General features: G+C 47.8%; 1 protein-coding gene across 2 annotated transcripts in view; it reads left to right on the top strand.

Moving 5' to 3' along the window:
- Positions 1-2,937: 2,937 nt before the first annotated feature.
- The window catches only part of DPYSL5 (dihydropyrimidinase like 5), a 102,137-nt gene continuing 80,834 nt past the window's right edge, over positions 2,938-24,240 (top strand). The window contains exons 1-2 of one of the 2 annotated variants that reach the window (XM_043604342.1): positions 2,938-3,277; positions 20,430-20,481. The gene's annotated coding sequence lies outside the window, so the exon portion shown is untranslated. The remainder of the gene's footprint in view (positions 3,278-20,429; positions 20,482-24,240) is intronic. The other variant, XM_043604341.1, reaches the window with a different exon arrangement.

The following is a 24,240-nucleotide window of genomic DNA, read 5'->3' as shown; positions in this document are numbered from 1 at the left end:
TGGGGGGAGAATGGTGAAAAGAGAATACCAAGGAAGAAATCTAATACACGACTCAGGAATGCTGGAGAACACCCCTTCTCAGAGGATGCCTTCAGGAGGAACAGGTTGAAACTGCAGAAGAAGGGACATAATTCCTAGAGAGTCACTCATGGTCGCCACAGTCCCTGCACTGGAGAGTCAGCCTTCTGAAAGACTTGTAGGGGAGAGCATGCTGGTGTAGAAGGGCTCTGCTCTGCATCAGGCAGATGTGGTTTGGAGCCCTGATGATATTTACAACAGGGTGACTTTCTGGGCAGATCACCTGATCTCCTCATCTGTAAGACATGTGGAGTTGTAAGGATCCAATGTGTTTCCAAAACACCTACTAGCCTTTCCCCTCTCCCCCTCTTATGATAGTCCTTCACTTGCCCCTTATTCAGAAGCTTGTCATTACAGCGATTTGGAACCCCAAACACATTTACTCATAAAAGCCAGTAGCCCTGAGCTTCATGAAGTCTGGCCCCAACACCAGCCTACCTTACTATCCTCTTTCTCTTCCCACCATCCCCATTCACGGACTTGACTTTCAAGTCGTGATGGGTTCCTCAGGTGCCTTCCAAACACTTCTCCGCTTCCCCACCCACAAATTTATACTCCTTCCTCCTGGAATCCCAGACCTTTGCTTAGAATCATCTAGCAAATAAATATCCAGGTGAAATCCAAATCCAGCTCCTCCATTCCCTGATGATCTGTTCAGACCAGATTTCTCCTGCATGGGAATTCCTATTCTATTTCATCTAAGCTGGTCGTATGAGCTTTACAATAAAAGTCACAGCATATTGCTTTTCGTAGCTGTTATAATGGAAATCTTGTCATATTCTTGCTTCCCCTCACACTGTTCCGTGACCATTTGTTGTTGAATCAATTAATGATAATAGCTACATTTGTTGAGTGCATGCTATAGGCCAGGCAGTGTGCTATGCCCTTTACATGCGTTTCCTTATGTAATTATCACAGCAATTTTTTTTTAATTAAAAAAAAAAATACCATGATCCTCATGTTCTGTGGGGAGCTAAGGCTCAGATGGCATAAGTAACTTTCCCAAAGTCAATTATCCAAAAAGTAGAGCAATGATTCCAACCTAGGGGTGTCTGACTCCATGCCCTATGTCCTTTCTACTTCCCGGGAGAGATAGCCTAGATTAAAAGTATATGAATAAAACTAAACTCAAGTACTGGGGACATTTACAACCCCCAGGTCTAAGGTGTGTGACTTTTCAATGCTCCAGGCAGAGAGATGGCCACTCTTTCTCTTACCAGGGGAGGTAGGCCCCAGAAAGCAAAGAAACAAGATTCCAAATTTGAGGTCCACAAAATGCTGCAGAATACATTTCCTGCCACTAGAGGACTCCCTTCCCCTTAGGCAAAAAGCGCAGCTTCCGAGGAAGATGGTACTCGGGCGATCCTGCTGTTGCTGGCCTGCTGGGGGCTTCGCTTCGCCTCCCTGAGGCTCAATCCATTTTGCCTAAAGCCCTGGGTCCCTGCAGAACCTGGCCAGCCTGTGAATCCATAGGGCAGTGCCCCAAGCTGGAGCAGTGGGAAGACAAGTCATTCCTGAGCTCCCTGGATTGGGGATGCTTTAGTGTAGGCCCTAGGCTCATTTGGGGGCTCCTTGCATACGCTCAGGACGTGTGAGGCAGAGGGCAGAGTAGTAAACCTTCCTCCCTGGAGAAGCAGAAACGCAATGTGAGTAATCAGCATGCATCCCGCCCAAAGCCAGCCTGGCCTGCTCCAGGCCCCGAACCCGCGGCAAAGGACTGCAGGGTAAGTGGTCCATGGACACCCCACTTCGGCAGGCTCTGCAGGCGGGATGCCCCTGTAGGTTTTGCTGAGAAGAGGAGGGGAGCACCCTCGGGAATAATGAAGCGCTATATTGGTTGAAAATAACTTGCAGAGAGGCGTGAACTACCTCTCAGGCTGCGACTGTACAGCCCGCTCGCCTGGGAGCTCCCTTGCCTTCCCCCCCTCTCCCAAGCTGGGAGGAGAGGGGTTTCTGCAGTATTCCATTGGGGTTCCCCTCCCCCCTCCAGGGACCGTGGGATGGGGTGGGAGGGGAGGACTCAATGGTGCATTTTAATCAACAGCAACACCTTTGAAGTGGCATTAAGTGAAAAGAGGCAAATTGCTAAACCGTATCTAAGCTATTATTACTACAACGACATAAAATAACAGATTACAGCAAAGGCTTGAGAGAGGTTTAGGGAAGTGGTACAAAGAAAGGCCTGATGATCCGCCCTCTCCTTTTTCAGATTTGTTGATTTAGTTCAATTATGCGTGTGTTTAAAACGTGAAGGAAAAAAAGGTGAGTAAATGTGAACTGAGTTATAAAACATTTCCAAAGGCTTCACCGTGTCCTGAAAGGAGGTGTCCAGAAATAGGACAGGCAGCTGGACCTGAGAGCTCCGGATGGAGAAGCCCTAGCTCAGCGCAGCTGAGAGAATGAACTCCAGGTTCGAGCCCCCAGAGCGGACAGACGCGAACTTAGTTGGCCCCGAGTGTCCGTCCACTGTGTACCGTACGTCAGAACATTTCGCTGTAACGACCACCCGGTCCTCTCCATCGTGCAGTCCCGCCGAGCGCCCACTTTAGAGGCCTCACACTGGGTCTTGGAGGGAACTAGGCGGCAAAGGGCAGGCCCGGCAGCGGCCGGGGCATTGTTTCAACCCCTCGGGTGGGATCCTGCAGGGAGGGGGAGGGGAGGGAAGGCGGTGTATCCTAGGGACCCGCCCCGTAGCCCTCCCAGGGGACTCGTGCATCAGCGCGTGTGAGCGCTGGGGCTTTGTGAAGTGTAGTGAGTCACCATGGAAACCCAAAGGAACGCGGAGAAGGGCGCGCGGGGGGTCGGCGGGTTCTCCGGCCTCACTCTCCTTCCCCTCTCGGACCCCGGCCCTGCAGCAGGGCCTGTCGGGAGTTGTAGTCCCAAGGCTGCGGCCGCGCGCGGCGGCGAAGATGCGGGGCGCCGCCTGTCCCCGCCTCCCCCTAACCTGCTAGCGCGAGGTGGGGGAGCACTGGGGAGGAGACGTCGGGTCGGTGATTGGCCCAGACCGCCTCCAGCCCCCACCCACGTCCCCTCCCCAGCCCGCGGCTTCCGACTCCAGCGCCCCGCGCGCCAAGGCGGCGATCGAGCGAGCGCGCGTGCTGCCGCCGCCGCCCCGAGCACCCGCAGCTCCTGCGCCGCGTCAAGACCGAGGAGAGACGGACCGACCGACGGACCCTCGCAGCCGCAGCATCCCGGAGGAGTGCGTGATGGCGGGGCGGGCGGTGGGCTTATTCTCCCCGGGCTGGGACATCGATCTCATGGCCTCTGTTTTTCTGGGAGGCGCACAAAAGGGCAGGGATAGGGGTGCGCCCAGGGGCCCCGCTGCAGGGGACGCGGCGGGAGGTGTGGTTTGGGATTGGGGCGGCCATCGGGGCCACACTGAGGCCGGAATGGGGTCCTCTTTGTACGCCCACGGAGCGCCGTGCAGTGCCTGGCTCATAGTAGGCGTTTCATGTGTGCTTGTGGAATTGCAAAGAACTGAGGTGAGGAGACGGCTCGGTTGAAGGGATTTCACTCTTAGCACATAGTAGGTGCCCAGCCTCTCTCGTCGAGGTGCAGTGAATGGCTGGAGGCTGGGCGGGGGCTTCTCTGGCTACCGGCCCGTCCTGCGCGAGTCCCTAGATCGGCGCTATCTCTGGCCCCCCACCACCACCGGCGCACACACCCTGCGTCCATCTCGCCTCGGGGTTGGGATTTGCCCAGCCTGTACCAGACCCGACGGCTTGTTCCACTCGACTGGCTAACGCAGCGGTCGCCTAAGGACGGTTCGCCTGCCGCCTCCGAGGCACCTGCCTGAACTACAAAGGCCGCCTGTGGCTGCCCGCCCCAGAGCGGGCGCCGAGCTGGGTCCCTTCGCTGGAGCCCATTGCGGGATCTCTCCCCGCAGCATCGATCTTGGTGGGCGACAGACACCGACGCCCCAGGCCTGGGGAGGGGCAAGAGCCCGAGCCTGAGAGAAGCTGGAATGGGGAGAGGCAGACGCGGGGCCTCCGTCTGAGCAAAGACGGGGAGATGGGGAAGCTGGGTGGGGACAGGTGACTGGGTCTGGGTGGAGGGGGAAGTAGAGACCAGGGTTGGAGGAGGAAGGAGAGAGGGGGCGGGGGGCGGGTCTGAGGCGGGAGGGAAGAGTGCGGTGCAGGTGGCGCGAGGCGGGGCGAGTCTGGGACTGAGGAAGAATGAGGATGGGAGGGCAGACGCTGGAGGGTGGAGACCGCCGGGGTTGAAGAGGGTAGACGCCGGGGAGGAGGAGACCCGCGCCGGCCGGGGGAGGGTCTCTCTGGGGAGGGAGGTCTCCCAGTGGAGGAAGGTCTCCGGGGAAGGGAGGGGGTGGGCGGCTGGGAGGCGGGTCTCGGGCCTGAAGACCCTCTGCTCCAGGCGTGGAGCCTGGGGATCCTGGCGGTCCAGGTGGCCAGCTGGGCGTGGCCCTTGGAATGGCAACCGACCTAGGATGGCGGATCCGAGACTGGGCTGAGCTGTCCCCACTAGGAGCTTTGTCTCCCGGCCTGACACAGCCCGTAGGGACTAGCTTAAGGTTTTGCGATAATCCGCAGCGCCGCAGGCACACCCTTTTCTTCGCGGAGCTGAAAGGCTTGGTCCAGTGGCAGATGCTGGCAGGGAGGCGGGATGGGGGAAGTCTCCCGCCGGAGAGACCCGGAGAACAATAGCCGGCACTGGTATCCACGCGACTCCGTACCAGCCACCCCCCCCCCCCCATCCCCAGAATTGCAAGTGTTCAGTTTTCTGGTGCAGAAAATGCTCTGGTAGAAATCCTAGGGCAGGCGCTCGTCTTTTGGGGTTTGCGTTGGGGACCAAGCCCCGCTGTTAATTCCCTGGTGTGAGTCGCGCGTCCCCCCAGACTGTGAGGCGGGCTGAAAGCCGCCGCCACAGGCTTTGGGTGCCTCCGCGCCGCCGCCTGCCCCTTGCTATTGACCAGGAGCCCAGACGTGGCGTGGCGCCCCGGCGGCGACCTAGAGGTTGCCTCCGTGCACAGCGAGCCCCCTTGAGCAGTCGGCTTTGTCTGCGGGCTCACGTCTAAGGTCTGCTGTGTGTTCATAGAAGGAGCAGTCAGGATTGGTGCGGATCGTGGTTAAAAACAAAAACAACAAACAACAAACCAAAAAACGGAGAAGTGGCTTTTGGAGATTACCCGCCAAGGGTGCGGCTCTTGGCTTTTAGAGCCTGCAGCCTGGGGACCAAAGCTTCCCATTGCCAGTGACCACACCCAAGCCAGTGTGTCCATCCTTTGCAGATTTTGCCTGTATTGTCTGCTGACCTAAGACAGGGACGGCTCTGTGATAGGAGGTGGCTGCTTGCCCATGGGAAAGCGGATGAACAGAAATGGAAGCACAAACCAGGGCTCAGCAGACCTTTCCATGCGCTCATAGTCTTGCTGGCTGTGTAAGCATCTTTCATGCCAGGCTGCAGCATCTTGACATGTGAAAGGATTACCCAATCCTAAAATTTCATTTTATAGGTTTTCTTTAATCATTGTTTAGCTTATATTAGAGGTGACTCTTTGGCATCAGGCTTCTACTTTTAAATTGTCATTCATTTAACAAAAAAGATGTGTAGGGAGGGCAAGGCAGAAGGATTGTTTTCTTTTATTCATATTTTATTTTATTTAGAGTGAAGGAAGCTTGGATAAAAGACAGAGCATCATAGGACTCAATCATTGTGACTTGTATTTGCCGTTAAGTTAACTGATGAGCCTTTGGCTCTCTCTAGCCTTGAAACCCCAGGATTTTCTTTCTTAACCACGTTGATGCATAAGGTTGGTGCATAAGGCTGTGATATCACTGTTGGCTCTTGCCCAGAATATTCGATAGTTGCCAACCCGAAAGCCTCCTATTTGGGCAATACCGAGTGGCCATAGGAAAGCAGCAGTCGGCTGTATCTTGCTGGTTTTCAAGGATGGTGTGTTTAAGAGGTGCCTCTCAGAATTTACAAAACTGGTCTGAAAGGATTAATTGGAATGCTGTTCACTGAATGATTTAAACTAAGTTAATAGACCTGCCTATCTCTAGAGTAGATGAAAACCAGGAATCTTAATATTGGAAAACCTACAATCTGACACAGAGGTTTTCTTCTTATGAAAGAGCTCCAGGGGGGAATGTGTCTTCATGTCGTACCCAAGGGGGAAAGTTTCAGAAGGGAATGTTTTGTTGGTTTATTCTTTTTGAAAGAATTTTACGGGTTTATTTAAAGGTGTAATCCTGTTGAGCCCCGTGTGAACATCCATCCCAATAGTTTCCTCCTGGAGAGTCCACAGATGAGGAAGGCCAGTATCCGTATGACCAGCCCATTTGTATAGGGAAGATGGAGAGGGAGCAGCATCCTTCTCCTATCTTCTGTGAAAATGTCTGGGAGACAGGGCGCAGAGGGAAGAATCAGGCGACCCCAGAATTCCGGGGTGCCATTGTTAACTTCCATCTCCCTGACCTCGGGGACCTTGGCTAGGTATATACAAGATGTTCATAGGACATGAACCTGACTGTTTTCAGCATAGCCCCTCCAAGATGGAGTTGTAAGCCAGGATAGTTTCAATATGCTTTATGCACTGTGCGTTTCCTCCTATGGGAATGGTTACGCAGCAAGGCGAGCATACACAATTGGCAGAAGTTAAGTTCGGGGACTTGGTGTTGACTTCCTCTGTGGTACCTCCACACCTCTCTGTCCTTCTACCATGGATACCTGGGAGTTTTCCCTCCTTAATAACCACTCCTCGGGGGCGCCTGGGTAGCTCAGTCAGTTAAGTGTCCAACTCCAGCTCAGGTCACGATCTTGTGGTTAATGGGTTTGAGCCCCGCATCGGTCTCTGTGCTGACAGCTCGGAGCCTGGAGCCTGCCTCGGATTCTGTGTCTCCCTCTCTCTCTGCCCCTCCCCCACTCGCACTAGTCTCTCTCTCTCTCTCTCTCTCAAAATAAACAAACATTAAAAAAATAATAATAACTGCTCCTCTGACCCAGGATTCAGCATGATCCTACATAAAGAAAGCTCCAGGGAACTGTAGGCTGAGGGCCATCACAACTGGCCACATCTCTGGAGTAAATGAGGATTTAGATAATTATACAGAGCCAGAGAAGTCGGTATTATTATTTTTTTAAGTTTATTTATTTTGAGAGAGCATGAACTGGAGAGGGGCAGAGAGAGAGAGGAAGAGAAAGAATCGCAAGCAGGCTCCCCACTGTCAGCGCAGAGCCCAACTTGGGGCTCGAACTCACAAACTGTGAGATCACGACCTGAGCCAAAACCAAGAGCTGGACACTTGGTATCTAAGACCCAGGGTGCCTGGCCGGCTCAGTCAGTAGAGCATGTGACTCTTGATCTTGGGGTGGTGAGTTCAAGCTCCACTTTGGGTGTAGAAATTACTTTAAAAAAAATCTAAAAACCTGTCTGTCTTGCTGGTGTAAAAATGAACCAAATTCTGATAGAATCTGATCCTGTTCATTTTTGTTTTCCGAGCTATAAGAAAATAATTTCAGAAACGCCTTGTAAGACTTAGTACACAGGAACCTATAGGAGAACAATAATACAGAAAATCTTTGTCAGCATGAAAACCTGTAGGAAGAAGTTGGCATAATGTGAAATCAAATGAGAATAACAAGTAAGGTGTTTGATTTTATTGCACTTCTAGCGAATAAATGAGAAATAATTTTAGGATCACTTTGCCTTAATTTTTTTTTATTTTTTATTTTATTTTTAAAATTTTTATTTATTTATTTTTTAACATTTATTTAGTTTTGAGAGAGAGAGAGAGAGAGCACAAGCAGGGGAGGAAGAGAGAAAGAGGGAGATATAGAATCTGAAGCAGGCTCCAGGCTCTGTGCTGTCAGCACAGAACCCGACGCGGGGCTCGAACCCAAGAACCCTGAGATTATGACTTAAGCCGAAGGCGGATGCTTAACTGACTTTCCCCCATCTAATCTTTCATTGCAAGGGGCTGGGGCAGGCTGCAGTGGGGTATCACCAGTGGGAACAGAAAGAATGATTAGGACCACTTCATGAACCCCCACCCTTGCAAATAGTAGGAATAGCTCTGTGCTGAGTCTGAGCTTCTTTAAGCACAGCTGTTGTCAGCAGCTGAGAACTTGTAGTTAAGAATGTTCCAGAAGTGCTCTGATTCCAGCTTTGCCAAATCATCACAATGTGTGGTGTTGGCCTGGCATTTCACCTGCCCCTTCATCATCTAGAAGATCAGGTACTGGTGAGGGGCTGTTGTTCCAAGGCTGTTCTGGTTTTGGTGTGGGAAAGAGCGTTCATGTTTGGTTGATGGTAATTGTTGGGAATAAAAATATCTGCAGTTTTCCAGCTAAGAAATAAACTCAGCATCACGGAATTACTTATTTAACAAACACTTTCGAAGCACTTACTCTGTGCTAGGGGCTGTTCTAGTGCCTATGAATTAAGTACTATTATTATTCCCAGCTTACAGTACAGAAATCACCCAGCTAGAGGAGTCACAGAGCCAACCTTCAAACCCCAGGGGTCTGCTTAGAGTCTGTATGACTTGCGGTTCTCCAGAGAAACAGAACCAATCATGGTTATCTTACATGATTGTGGGGTCTGGCAAGTCTGACATGCCTAGGGCAGGCCAGCAGGGTGGAAACTCTCAGCCAGGAACTGATGTTGAGGTCTGAAGACAGAATTTCTTCTTCCTCAAGGGAACCTCGGTTTTTCTCCTAAGGCCTCTCAACTGTATGAGGCCCACCATATTACTGAAGAAAACCTCCTTTCCTTAAAGTCAACTGATTGTAGATGTTAACCACATCTACAAAATATCTTGACAGCAACATATATAGATGGTGTTTGATTGAATAACTATACTATACTACACCATACTATACTATACTATACTATACTATACTATACTATACTATAGCTTAGCCAAGTTAAGAAACCAACCATCACAGAGTCCATGCTTTATTTATTTATTTTTTAACGTTTATTTATTTTTGAGACAGAGAGAGACAGAGCATGAACGGGGGAGGGGCAGAGAGAGAGGGAGACACAGAATCAGAAACAGGCTCCAGGCTCTGAGCCATCAGCCCAGAGCCCGACGCGGGGCTCGAACTCACGGACCGTGAGATCGTGACCTGAGCTGAAGTCGGAGGCTTAACCGACTGAGCCACCCAGGCGCCCCTGCTTTTTTTCTTTTTTTTTTTTTAATATTTATTTATTTATTTGCTTACTTACTTAGAGAGAGAAAGAGTGTGTGAGCAGGGTAGGGGCAGAGAGAGAGAGAGAGGGAGAGGAAGAATCCCAAGCAGGTTCCCCACAGTCAACGCAGAGCCCGGGGCTGGGCTCCATCTCACAAATCGTGAGATCATGAACCGAGACAAAATCAAGAGTAGGACGCTTAACCGACTGAGCCACGCAGGCGCGCCCACAGAGTCCAGGCTTTTGAAACACCACTCCAACCAAGAACCTTACCTGGGGGTGTAAGGTTTACAGTCAACGAAAGAATTTAGCAATGAGCTGTTCTGTGACAAAATGGTTCTCCCTCCTCTTGTTTAAAATAATATCTGGACCTCTTTTTCATCCACATCGCTTCCAGCACGAAATACTGCTCAGAGTGAGCATTCGGTAACGTTGAAAGAACGGCTGAGTGAATGATCTAGATGATGTGTTACAGGATTTTCCAGCCATTGAGACCTCTGGCTCCCCATTTAAATTGAAAATCCTTTGGCTCAAGTGAAGCTGAGGTTTTATGAATGAGGAGATTCTCTTGAGAAAAGAAGAGTATCTACGTTCTGAACTGAGTGTTGTGTCCTTCCCCACCCCCAACATCTGTCCGTTTTCATTGGCAGCAAAGTTTTTCGGGGTCTGTCACTGCCTCAACTCCCTGTGAATGTGTCTCCCACACACCAGCAGTGCCCAGTACTCAGTCACACCATCTTTGTGTCACTTCAGTGTCCATTGACAGGCAGCCCCTTTGTTGATTTCAAATCCGCCATGGGCTCACTCTAATTTCTCAGGCTTTGGGTCTTTATTCTCCCTGCTTTTGTCTGGTCCTGCCCTTCCCTTTGTCCCTCTGCGGGGCATGATCCACTATTGATGGAGAGGTCCCTCCTTTCTCATTTTTACCACTTCATCCAGATTTGTCTTTGTGGATTGATAGGTTCATTCTGTTATAAAATTCAAACATAGCCTCCAAATTTTTTTCATGCAATGGTGTTTTTAGCCGTGTTTGCAATACATGTGAAACTCAACTTGGATTATTCTAAGTCCGCCCTATTGCCAAGGGTGTGGGCAATACATAGGCTTAAGATGGTGACTTTGGGAGGGTGGGGTGAGGGTGTATTTTGAAAATACTGTTGTATTTTAAACTCTTTGGTGAATTATAACAGATACCTAGAAAATATATGAATCATAAGCATATAGCATAATGAATTTTTGCAAACTGAACATACCCAGGTGATCAGCACCAGGCCAAGAAATAGATTACCAGTACCCCAAAGCCCTTTGCCTCCCCCTCCCTTTTTAAGTAATCTCTACGCCCAGTGTGGGGCTTAAATCTACAACCCTGAGATCAAGCGTCATATGCTCCACCAACTAAGCCAGCCAGTCATCCCCCCAAAGTCTCCCTCTTAAGTCGCCTCCCAGTCACTGTCCTTCCTCCAGGGTTAATAACCACCCTCCTGACTTCTTACAGCACAGATCAGCTTTGCCTGTTTTTGAACTATTTTACAAATGGAATCCTTACAGTGGAAACTTTTTCATGGGTGGCTTCTTTTGCTCCATGTTATGTTTGTTGCATTTCATTTACTCATTTTCATTGCTATACATTGTCCCATTGTATAAATGTACCGTAGTATCCATTGTGTTGTTAATGGGTATTTGGGTAGTTTCTAGTTTGAGACTATCATGAATAGTGCTGCTGTGAATATTCTAGTACGCGTTTTGTTCGTGAACATATGTGTGTTTCTGTTGGGTATAACCTTAGGAGTAGAACTGCTGGGTCGAGGGTTTGCATATGTTATTTTTTAGTAGACTGTGCCAAATAGTAAGATGAATGGTGATTAAAAACATTTTTAAGAAGAGTTTTTTAAAAGACATTCTGAGGGATGTACTGCTGTGATTAAACCATTTTTAGAAATCCTAGAGGCTGGTATAATGTCGTGGCTTGATCAGAGGTTGGTTTCCAACTCTCATTCTTCAGGAAAAAATAGAACTTCAAGCTGTGCCTGATTCCACAGTAGCTGAAATGAACTTCTTCTTCTTTTTTTTTTTTAATTTGAGAGAGAGAGAAAGCACAAGCAAGGGAGAGGGGCAGAGGGAGGAAGAGAGAGAAAATCTTAAGCAGTCTCCATGCTCGGGCTTGATCCCACGACCCTGGGATCGTGACCTCAGCTGAAAACAAGAATCAAGAGTCAGATGCTCAATCAACTGAGCCTCCAGGTGCCCCTGAAATGAGCATTTTTAACGTTTATTTATTTTTGGGACAGAGAGAGACAGAGCATGAACCGGGGAGGGGCAGAGAGAGAGGGAGACACAGAATCGGAAACAGGCTCCAGGCTCTGAGCCATCAGCCCAGAGCCTGACGCGGGGCTCGAACTCACGGACCGCGAGATCGTGACCTGGCTGAAGTCGGACGCTTAACCGACTGCGCCACCCAGGCGCCCCAAAATGAGCATTTTTAAACTAAGGGTTGTGTTTCAGCCTTAGTCTTGCTACAGCGATTTCCTTACTCCTGTTTCTTAAGGAAAAGATGAGAACAGATTATAATTGCAACATGGGCCCCCAAATCATTCCAGAGATGTCCTGTCAGCCTTGAACAGGATTAACAAGTGATTTTTTTCTTCTGTTAACTGTTTTGCGTTTCTCACATCAAATAGCGATTTTGAGTTGTGTCATTTCTCTGGCTTAAAAAATTCCTCAAAAGGGGGCAGCTTGGAATCACAGAGTTCGGATTTCTTACTTGGGAATTAGATTTCTAGCATAGATTCCCCCCACCCCCTTTTTTTGTGGGTTTCTAAAAAAGACTTAAAACGGACATGATTCTTACAACTGGATTATAATGGGACAAAGCCTCTGCAACTACTGAAACCCAATAAAGATGAGACACAGAGATAGAGCAACAGCCTTCAGATTGCCGATATAAGGCAAACCCATTTAACCCCCAGGCTGATCTTCACCGTTGGTCTAGGAGAGGTGGCAGTGATAACATGGCCAGTATAGATCAAGGGCGGCAGTTTAGGTGTGATTACAGGATGGTGGTAATGAAGCCTATACTACCAAGGGAGCATGACAAGGTCGTCACGAATTCCTAACCCCTCAGGTTTTTCTTTAGGAGACCCATTCACAGAGAGAAAGATTTTTTTCCCGTCACGTGGCTTGCCACGTCTGTATCCATCGTACAAGCAAGTGAGGGAGACAAGATTTATCCTTGCCTAAACACCTAGGTTTACTGCTTAGACTCTGAGTCCCTTAAGTGCTTAGGCAATAATATAAGATTTAATTTGTATTTTATTTTTTTAAGTGTTTATTTATTTTGAGATAATTTGTACTTTAAAATGTATAGGGGCGCCTGGGTGGCTCAGTCGGTTAAGCCCTCCACTTCAGATCAGGTCATGATCTCACGGTTTGTGAGTTTGAACCCCGTATCAGGCTCCTTTGCTGTCAGCATAGAGCCCACTTCGGATCCTCTGTACCCTTCTCTCTCTGCCCCTCCCCTGCCTATGCTCTCTCTCTCTCTCTCTCTCTCTCTCAAATAAAACAAACATTAAAAAAATGTTTTTAATAAAATAACAAAAATAAATAAATAAAATGTATAATATAATATTCTGATACCTAATCAATTATAAACCACCCATTGACCATTTTGCTAATACAGCTAACGTAATGACTGCTTGTTTCATCAAAGCTTTGTCCATATGCTCACATAATTTTTTTTATTATTAAATATAATTGTCAAATCGGTTTCCATACAACACCCAGTGCTCATCCCAACGGGTGAATTTTTACAGAATTATGACCACAACATGGATACTATTGGTATTCTGTTGTTTGACATTAAAAAAAAAAAGCTCTTTGGGGTGCCTGGGTGGCTCTGTCAGTTGAACATCCAACTTTGGCTCAGGTCATGATCTCATGGTTCATGGGTTTGAGCCCCGCCTCGGGCTCTGTGCCGACAGCTCAGAGCCTGGAACCTGCTTCAGATTCTGTGTCTCCCTCTCTCTCTGCTCCTCCTTGCTCATGCTGTGTCTCTTGATATCAAAAATAAATAAACATTTTAAAAATGTAAAAAAAAAAAGCTTTTTTATGTCTCTACCTAATTTAGAAATGTGAACTTTTATATGGCTATCTACCATTCCATTGGAAGAAACACTGTTGTATTTAAACATTTACTTATTGGGGTGTCTGTGTGGCTCAGTAGGTTAAGGGTCTAACTTCAGCTCAGGTCATGATCTCGTGGTCTGTGAGTTTGAGCCCCACATCAGGCTCTGTGCTGACAGCTCAGAGCCTGGAGCGTGCTTCAGATTCTGTCTCCCTGTCACTCTCAAAAATAAACAAACATTAAAAAAATTTTAAACATTTACTTATCGGTGAACATTTAGATTATGTCCAATTTTTTCTATTATCTTAAATATTGTTCACATCTTTATGAGTGAACATCACATACATGATTTTATCACCGAGCTGATAATGTTTTTGAGAATTAGAATTCCCTTAAAAGGAATTTTTGGTGTGGGGGATGCAATTTTAATCATAATACCTGATATAGTTTGCACATAAAGACAAATGCACGAATGTGTGTTAATTCCTTGACTTAAGGACCAACTTCACAAAGTTCCCTGATTGCTTTCTCATCCGTCTTCATCAGCAAGTTGATCATCAAAGAATTTGTGTAAATGTAGGAATAAAATTGTCTGAAGTAGTCATTAAAAACAGGGCTGCAGTGGAATGGATGCCTGTGTGGCTCAGTCAGTTGAATGTCCTACTCTTGATTTGGGCTCGGGTCATGATCCCAGGGTCATGGGATGGAGCCCCATGTCAAGCTCCATGCTGAGTGTGGAGCCTGCTTGAGAGTCTCTCTCTCTCTCTCTCTCTCTCTCTCTCTCTCTCTCTCACCCTCACCCTCCGCCTCCCCTCCTCTCTCACGCTCTTGCACTCTCTCTCTCTATATAAATTTTTTTTAATTAAAAAAATTAAAAATAGGGGCGCCTGGGTGGCTCAGTCGGTTAAGCATCTGACTTCGGCTCAGGTCGTGATCTCACGGTTTGTGAGTTCAAGCCCCCCGTGTCGGGCCCTGTGCTGACAACTCAGAGCCTGGAGCCTGCTTCGGATTCTGTGTCTCCCTCTCTGTCTGCTCTTCCCCTGCTCATGCTCTGTCTCTGTCTCCTTCAAAAATAAAAAAAACATTAAAAAAATTTTTTAATACAATAAAATAAAAATAAAAGATAAATTAAAAACAGGACTGCCGTAATAACTTGGAAGACAAAGGGCTGTAAGTAAAGCCAACTTTCATCAATAAGTTCTGTAAAAGTCTGCCGTTTCTTAATAGCAAATAGCACCCAAAGTTGGCCACTGTGAAAGACATTCTGTGGTCTCCGAGTTGTGTAGGGATCACACAGTTATGCGGAACACTCAGTATTTAGTTAAATTCTAAATACCTGGGTGGAATGCAAATAGCCAGGAACTGGAAATGAGGGTTGGAGCAGCGTGGCAAGTGAGCGAGGGTTACTAACCATCCAATGGCTGGACTTGGCTTGCATTGAGCTGTCATTTGAGATGGCCATGAACCTCCACTCACGTATTTCCTCAGTGTCTGCAGGGGGCCAAGCAATTTCCAGGAACGAGCTTGCTCATGGGAGAGAGGTGGGTTTGAATCCAGACTCTGCTGCTTTCTGGGTGTCAGAGATCTCAGGCAAAGTCCATCTCCCCAAGCCTTGGTTTTGTGATCTAGAGGAATGTTAATATCTTCCTCACAGGTTTGTAGGGAGGACTAATGGCATCCACGCACGGAGCCTGGTGGGTGTGTGGGAGATACTCAGTAAGCGGAGCTAATGGTATTCTCTAGGGGCTGAGTTTGGTGGCTATGTAACGGTATATAAAAGTATGCTCCAAGGCACATGATTGTCCAATGAATAGGCTGGACTGTATGGTCATTGGTGCAGAGATAATAGAGAGCACGTGAGAAATTCGGTCAGCTCTCTGACAGCTTTGATGTTCTGTGACAGCCATGCTGTATCACTGCTGGGAGTGTCGTGTCGCGATGCCTTACCAGCTAAAACCTGCAGACTGCAGTGGGGCACTATCTGTCGACATTAAAACCGCACATACCCTTTCGCCCAGCAATACCACCTCTAGGAGTGTACCCTAAAGGTATGCAAACACGTGCACAATGAAAAATACCAAGGGCTATTATTGCGGCATGATTTATACTAGCCAAAAATCAGACCCAACCTAAATTCTCATCATTGGAGAGCTAGTTAAATACATTCTGATACATCCTTACAAAGAATTATTATGCAACCATTAAAAAGACGAGGCAGACACTTGTTTTTTTAAATGTTTTTATTTTTATTTTGAGAGAGGGACAGAGAGTGAGCAGGGGAGGGGCAGAGAGAGAGGGAGACACAGAATCCAAAGCAGGCTCCAGGCTCTGAAGTGTCAGCACAGAGTCCCATGTGGCGCTTGAACCCGTGAGCTGTGAGATCATGACCTGAGTTCAAGTTGGACACTTAACCGACTGAACCACCAGGCACCCCTATGTTCTGATATAGAACAAGCGGCCAATTTATATCGCAACAGAAAGAAAGCAGACAGAGCGATATTTCATGCATGCTGCTATTTTGTGCAATACAAAATAGATAAGTATATGCTTAAATATGCATAGGTTGTCCATGCAAAGAAACACGGCAAAACCTGTGATCGTGCTTATCTCCAGAGGAGGGGACTATTTATATGGTCTTAAATGTTTATCGTGTGTATATTTTACCTGTTCAAACAGTAATAACAATAATTTGGCAGCTTTTCCTGGCTCTGGCTCACCTTGGAAGGGATTCCAGAAAACTTGAGAAGAGTTGAGCTCTTGGCCGCATGCTCATGGCTTCTGTTCTCAGATGGTCTCCCACATGGAGGACCCCTAAAAATAAGACACAAGCATGCAGAGTAGGGCTTTCGAGCCGCTGAAGAGACAGAATGTGTAACTCCTTGAAAAAAGAAAGGTGCTGGGACCAGGTAGACTAAGGATGAGCCATTACGACAATTAACAAATAGCATCAGTATTTTCCCTTCCGATCATTTTTATTCAGGAAAATTTGGTGTAAATCTTAGGATAGAAGATGAGAAACACTACCCGGACATCACGATCATTTTTTTTTTTTTAATTTAAAATTTTTTTTTTTTCAACGTTTTATTTTATTTTTGGGACAGAGAGAGACAGAGCATGAACGGGGGAGGGGCAGAGAGAGAGGGAGACACAGAATCTGAAACAGGCTCCAGGCTCTGAGCCATCAGCCCAGAGCCCGACGCGGGGCTCGGACTCACGGACCGCGAGATCGTGACCTGGCTGAAGTCGGACGCTTAACCGACTGCGCCACCCTGGCGCCCCACGATCATTTTTTAATCTTAAAAAATGTCTGCATTCTAATATGTACAGGTGCTCATTCCTTTATCCCTTCCTTTACGGAACAGGTGCTATTGAACACCTACTGTGGGCCAGGTGTCATCGTAGGACATCGGAAGAACCTTAGACAACATCTCATCATTTCACAGAGGAGGAACCTCCAGGGCAATTTAACTTCCAACGAGCTATATCAGTGCAGAGAAAGCATCTGGTGATTTTTGCCCTCTTTGGTCTCAAATGACAACAGGTTAAGAAGCCTCCAGATCATCCTGTAGAATTAGTTCCATTCTGCTTTATGGTTTGGTTACTTGTGGGCATGTTTTCTCTGCAAGGATTGTAAAGAGGGACTCTTGGTGTGTCCCGTGCCACGATGCCCAGCTCCTGACGTTCACACCTCTGTGTAATGCTTTCTTGCGACTTTTTTTTTGTTTTTTTGTTTTTTCTTTAATGTTTATTTATTTAAAAAAAAATTTTTTTTAACATTTATTTATTTTTGAGACAGAGAGAGACAGAGCATGAACGGGGGAGGGGCAGAGAGAGAGGGAGACACAGAATCGGAAACAGGCTCCAGGCTCTGAGCCATCAGCCCAGAGCCCGACGTGGGGCTCGGACTCACGGACCGCAAGATCGTGACCTGAGCTGAAGTCGGACGCTTAACCGACTGCGCCACCCAGGCGCCCCTTTAATGTTTATTTATTTTTGAGAGAGAGTGTGCACGTGCGAGCTGGGGAGGGGCGGAGGGGGGTGGGGAGAGAGAATCTCAAGCAGGCTCCGCTTGGTCGGCTCAGAGCCCTACACGGGGCTCGAACTCAGATCATAACTTGAGCCGAAATGAAGAGTCAGACGCTTACCCGAATGAGCCAGCCAGGCACCCCTGTGACTTGTTTTTAATCAGTAGAAGATGGCAGAGGTGACAGTGTCATTCCCCTGACTATATGATACACGACCTCGTCTGGCTAGCAGACTTGCTCTAGAGACTCTCCTTGCTCCCTTGAGAAGTAAGTGGTTATGTTGGGGAAGCCCACTTGGCAAGAAATTGGGTGGCCTCTTGGAGCTGAGAGTGGCCCTTAGCTGAAAGCCTACAACCGTAAGGAAATGAATTCTGTCAACAACCTGGGGAGGCTTAAGGCAGGTTCTCGCTCGTCACCTGAACGTCTTTTTACTTTTTTTTTTTTTTTTAACATTTATTCATTTTTGAAAGGCAGAGAGAGACGGAGCGCGAATGGGAGAGGGGCAGAGAGAGAGGGAGACACAGAAACAGAAGCAGGCTCCAGGCTCCAAGCTGTCAGCACAGAGCCCGACGCGGGGCTCGAACTCACGGACCGCGAGATCACGACCCGAGCCGAGGTCGGCCGCTTAACCGACTGAGCCACCCAGGCGCCCCACGTCTTTTTGCTTTCATACCAAGCCAGCCACCTGCATTGCCCTTGGCCCATCCCACCCCTCCGTGCTCAGCTCTGGCAAGCAATGCTCTCTTTACACCCTTTGGCGCAGCTCCGATAGGGGCCGCAGACCTACTCCAGAAACTGGGTCCATGCTTTTGGTGCCCTCCTGGCTTTATACTGGTTCCGTTTCAGTTGCTGACCCAGAGCCGTGGGGACATTACTTGACACTTCCCCTCAGACCTATACCCCAGATGCCCTCCTAGGGACCTGTTTCTTGACTTGCAGACCTGCCTGGAGTTTCCATTCTTTCCTGTTACTGCTTCTCGAACCTTAGAAGCACCCTGATGCAAGTCTGAAGTCTTTGAGGCCTTGCTGACAACTTTATGGAGGTATAATTTACATACCATAAAGTTCACGCATGGAAAGGATACAATGCAATGGTTTCTACTGTAGTCATAATTGTGTAACCATCGCCGTGCTCTTATCTCAGAACATTGTCATCACCCCAGAAAGAAACCCCTTACCCGTTAGCAGTCACTTCCCATTCCCGCCACCCCACCCCCAGCTCCTGGCAACCACTAATCCACTTTCTATCGATTTGCCTGTTCCAGACATTTCGTGTAAATGGAATCATGTATGGTGTTTCATAACTGTTCTCATTTTTTTAATGTTTACTTATTTTAGAGAGAGAGAAAGAGAGAGACAGAGTGCGAGCGGGGGAGGGGCAGAGAGAGAGGGAGACACAGAATTGGAAGCAGGCTCCAGGCTCCGAGCTGTCAGCACAGGGCCCAACTAGCGCTCAAACTCACCAACTGCGAGATCGTGACCTGAGCCAAAGTCGGACACCTAACCAACTGAGCCACTCAGGGCCCCTGTTCTCATTTTTTTTTTTTTTTAAGTTATTTATTTACAGAGAAAGAGAGTGTGAGCAGGGGAAGGGCAGAGAGAGAGGGAAAGAAGGAAAATCCCAAGCAAGCTCCACCCCAGCTGTTCTCATTTTTTAATCTTAAAAAAATGAATGCAAGGTCTACACTCCAGTTCACAAAATGCCAATTTTTTGTGTGTTCACATGAAATTGTAAAGAATTTGGCGATGCCTGGGTGGCTCAGTAGGTTGAGTGTCCAGCTCTTGATTTCAGTTTAGGTCACGATCTCACAGTTGGTGAGATCGAGCCCTGCGTGGGGCTCCTCGCTGTTGGCTTAGGATTCTCTTTCCTCTCTCTCTCTGCCCCTCTCCCAACACACACGCATGCACGTGTTTTCTCTCACTCTCTCTCAAAACAACAAGAAACAAAAAAACACTGAACCCAAAATTAAAAAAAATAAAAATTTAGAAAAAAGACGAATTTTGGGAATTACCCACCGTTAAAACGTTTAACCCCACCAAAGTGCTCCAGGAAGTGGCGCTCCAGGAATGAGCCCCCAAGGCTCATTCGTGCCACTGTCTTTGGGCTCGGGTCTGAAAAAGCGGGCCTAGGTAATTCTGACAGCATCTAGATCTTTCTATCCAGAGCAGATAAAAATCCAAAAGTTGGATTATTTGAGTGGATGCTCTAAGGGGAAGGTGATTAACGTTCTGTGTGCATCTGCCTCTAGCCAGGCACCATGCTAAGTACTGCGGGAAGAGAAAGGCGGAGAGAGGCCAGGCCTTGCAGACTCTGTACCCTCCGTGCAGTGGCAGAGGAGAGCTAAGGTCTCCCTCGGGCTGAGAGAATGGTCCTCGCCCTTAGGATACATCAAACGCCTTTTCTGACAAGGTGTTAGGGCAGGATTTGGGGAAGAGGACATTAGGGCAGAGGGTTTGGTGGAGAAGCTGCAGGATGGGGCCAAGGCGGTAAGGGGCTGTGCTGGTTGGTGTCAGAGCGGGAGGCTCGGACAGCAGGGGGAGGGGGAAGGCTGAAGGTCGTTAGGGGCAACTGAGCACATCCCCCCCCCACCCCCCACCCCCGTGCTTCCGTCCCTTCCTGGCTCTCCCCCTCTGGGGGTCTGTGTGCTCAGTGTTGTGACAAAGAGGGGGCCCAGAGGGTGTCAAATGAGGCCTTGTCTTTATCTGCATGAGTTTACACAGACTGACCAGTTCCCTGGGCCCCCAGACCACCCGCAGCGATTTTTCTTTCCTAATGAAAATCAAGGACAGCACAATGACAAGTTTTAAAATATATTATGTTTAGTGTGTGTGTTTAAAGTAAGAAATTCGTGTGCATAAACGCAATGCCTTTTCTCCTCGGGTTGTGTTAAAATACCCTCTTTTGTTCCTCTTTTATTTTACAGCCTTTTGTTCACGTCCTTCATGCTCCAAATAGCCAATAAATAGCACGGAAAATGTGCTCTTTGCTCCGAATGGTAGAATCCTCTGTTCTCAGCTGTGTAAATAGGTGTATGTTTTTCTTTTTTAAGTTTATGGTGAGCTTGGAGTAAGCAGCGGATTATCTTGTGTAAGAATTTAAGGTAGGGGCGCCTCGCTGGCTCAGCTGGTAGAGCATATGAGTCTTGATCCCAGGGTCATGAGTTCAAGCCCCACCGTGGGCGTGGAGCCTACTTTAAAAAAAGGAAAAAAAAAAAAGAATTTAAAGTAACGAACGCGGCTCATGAGAAAGATCCTGTGTGTGAAGAGAACATCAAGAGCCTGGAAAACACAGCTCATGTCTTTTCTTTTGTGTTTTTCAACTTTTTTTTTTAATGTCTTTATTTTTATTTTTGAGAGAGAGAGAGAGACAGAGAGATCACAAGCGGGGGAGGGGCACAGAGAGAGAGGGAGACACAGAATCCGAAGCTGGTTCCAGGCTCTGAGCGGTCAGCACAGAGCCCCATGCGGGGCTTGAACTCCTGAACTGCAAAATCATGACCTGAGCCGATGTGGGAAGCTTAACTTGACTGAGTCACCCCGGGTGCCTCTGTGTTTTTCAACTCTTAAGTAGCAGTCAACGGACCTGAACATTAGAGATCTGTAATGCACAGTCCTCACCCCTCCGGCTCCCCGGGGCTGAAATGCTAACAGGGAGGTAAACTTGAGATTCTTGAAGGCAGAGATTCTGTGGAGCTCATTTTGAAGACTGCCGTCAAGGACAGCGAGGGACTCCTGTGGGGGAAGGACACATGGGTTAGCCAGCCTGAAGGTACACGTCCTGTGACCGGTACAGCCCATACTGAGAGAGTGCAGTGCAGAGGCAGGAAAGAGAATGCGTAGGAGTTAAATCTGGGTGCAGATCTTGTCTTCCAGACTTGCTAATAATCTGTGGGATGCCAGGCAAGCTGTCTACCCCTTCCTGAGCAACATTATCCCGATTCCTTGCAGTTTTGCTTCGAGGATTCTAAATGGAACACATCTGGTACAGTGCAGGGCACGAAACGGGCTCCGTAGATGTGACTGGCCTTCAAGGTCGGGTGGGTACGTTTTGCTTCAGTGAAAGTGATTTTGTTGCTTTCCCCTTCCCCCGGTTTTATGAATAATACATCTTCGCTGTGAAAAACTTAAACAATATTTAAATGTCAATGAAATAAAGTAAAAGTCACCTGAAATCCCAGCACCCTCAGGCAGCTACCATTAGCATTTGGGTGATCGTCTTTATGACACATACACACACACACACACACACACACACACTCTCACACACATGTCCATCCTGTTTTACTTGTTAACGTTTTTCTTTCTTTAAAAAAAAAAAAGGAAAAGACTTTTCCCCTCTCTTCCACTCCTCTGCAACTATATGCTCCCTCCTCACCCTCTGGTAATCAGTGTAAACAAACGGATGTTTTCACCCATATTTTGCTCTCTACACATTATCGTGTATAAATAAGATACAAAGATATTTTTTGTCCTTGCACATTTTATCAGAATGGGATCCTATTATGTCTGTGTCTGTGTGTGGATGTCATGGATTACATGTATTGGAGTTCCATTTTGGTAAAATACAGTATCTCTACAACTTGTCTTTCTTATCTTGGAAGAAGCTTTTTAATTTTTTTTTTTAAGATTTTATTCTTAATTAATCTCTATACCCAACGTGGGGCTCAAATTTACAGCCCTGAGATCAAGAGTCTCATGCTTTACCTACTGAGACAGCCAGGTGCCCCTGGAGAAGCTTGAAAGCAATTAGTATAGACTGAACTTTTTAAAAATTGCATGCTAGGGGCACCTGGGTGGCTCAGTCGGTTAAGCGTCCGACTTCGACTCAGGTCATGATCTCATGGATTGTGGGTTTGAGCCCCGCGTGGGGCACAGCTCAGAGCCCGGAGCCTGCTTCGGATTCTGTCTCCCTCCCTCTCTGCCCTCTCGTGCTCTGTCTCTCAAAAATAAATCAACACTAAAAAGAAATAAAAAATAAAAAATTGCATGCTATTCTATGGCATGGATAATGCAATACTGTGATATAATAATAAATCTGTTATTTGGTCTTCTTCCCCGGTTCTGGCACAGAGCTCCTACAACCCTTGTAACTTCCAGATTGACCGGGGTGAGGAGAGCGTCTTTTGTTATTCATAATAAGCCTCTAACACCAAACCTGAGTTATGCTAATGAGGTGACTCTCCAGATGGGTGCTAGTTGCCACGGGAACCAGCCAGGTGATTAGAGGGTTGAACTTTCAGCCCCAACCTCCCACCCCTCCTCCTGGGAGGGAAAGGGGCTGGAGATTGAGTAAATCACCCATGGCCAATGATCGAATCACTCTTGTCTTGGTAATGGAACCACCAGAAAAACCCCCGAAGAGAGGCGTTGGGAGAGGCTTCCAGGTCAGTGAACACCTCGAGGTGCGGGGAGGGTGAAGGTGCGGTAGCTTCACGTCTCTTGCCCTTACGTGCCCCCTCTTCCGCGTGTCTTGCCCTGTTCCATGGGTCTTCCTGTGTCTCTTCCACGTGGATGATCCTGACTTGTAATAGTAAATAAAGCGTTTCTTTGTGAGCCGTTCTAGCAAATTATCAAACTTGAGGAGGGGTTCACGGGAACCCCTGATTTGTAGTCAGGTCGCCAGAGGCGACAACCTGGGCCAGGTGGCTGGCGTCTGCAGTGGGGTCAGTCTTTTGGGAGTGAGCCCTCAGCCTGGGGGGTTTACACTGATGCCTGGTGATAGCATCAGAAGTGGCTAGAGGAACACCATTCCTTTATTTTTTTTTAATGTTTATGTGTTTATTTTGAGAGAGAGCGAGAGAGTGAGGGGCAGAGAGAAACCCGAGCAGGCTCTGAGCTGTGACCTTGGAGCCCAACATGGGGCTCGAACTCACATACTGTGAGATCATGATGTGAGTCTTTTTTTTTTTTTTTTAATTTTTTTCAACGTTTATTTATTTTTGGGACAGAGAGAGACAGAGCATGAACGGGGGAGGGGCAGAGAGAGAGGGAGACACAGAATCGGAAAACAGGCTCCAGGCTCTGAGCCATCAGCCCAGAGCCTGACGCGGGGCTCGAACTCACGGACCGCGAGATCGTGACCTGGCTGAAGTCGGACGCTTAACCGACTGCGCCACCCAGGCGCCCCGATCATGATGTGAGTCTTAAGAGTCGGCTGCTTAACCGACTGAGCCACCCAGGCGCCCCAAACAGTTTTGCTTTAGATAGTACTGTTCCCCAATGATGGGCATTCAGTTTGTTTCCAGGTTTTTATTGGCTTATTGTCCTTCCCACGTTGCTGCAATGGGCCTCCCTTACCTTCCATCTCCTTATGTTCTCTTGCTTCTGTTTCTATGGATAGAGACCTGGGAGTGGGCTTGCCAAGTCACAGAGCTTTTCAAATTTTAATAGAGGGCTTTTCAGACTGTTCTCTAAAAGCTCGCGATCATCCATATTTTCAGCAGCAGCGGCACCCTCACAACTACCCCCAACCCACTCCCTCCCCCAAGTCCTGTCAAGGTCAGATATCACCCTAGAATTGTTGCCAGTCTGATGGATGTGGAATGACACCTCACTGTGACTTTCATTTGCATCTTCTTGATTGCTAGAGAGATTGGACATCTTTTCATATGTTGTTGGTTATTTCAGTTTGCTCTTCTGTGTCACACTTATGGATGAGCCCATCTTTCTCTTGGTTGTATTTTTCCTATCGGTTTGTAAGGCCTCATAGCTGTCATATGCACTGCATATGTTTTTTCAGGATATTTTTCTATTTCTTCTTCTTCTTTTTAATGTTTATTTGTTTTTGAGAGAGAGAGACAGAATGCAAGCTGGGGGCGGGGGAGGGTGGGCAGAGTGGGAGACAGAATCCGAAGCAGGCT

The sequence above is a fragment of the Prionailurus bengalensis genome, chromosome A3 (assembly GCF_016509475.1).
Source record: "Prionailurus bengalensis isolate Pbe53 chromosome A3, Fcat_Pben_1.1_paternal_pri, whole genome shotgun sequence".
Lineage (NCBI taxonomy): Eukaryota > Metazoa > Chordata > Mammalia > Carnivora > Felidae > Prionailurus > Prionailurus bengalensis.
This window is presented reverse-complemented; position numbering and strand designations above follow the sequence as displayed.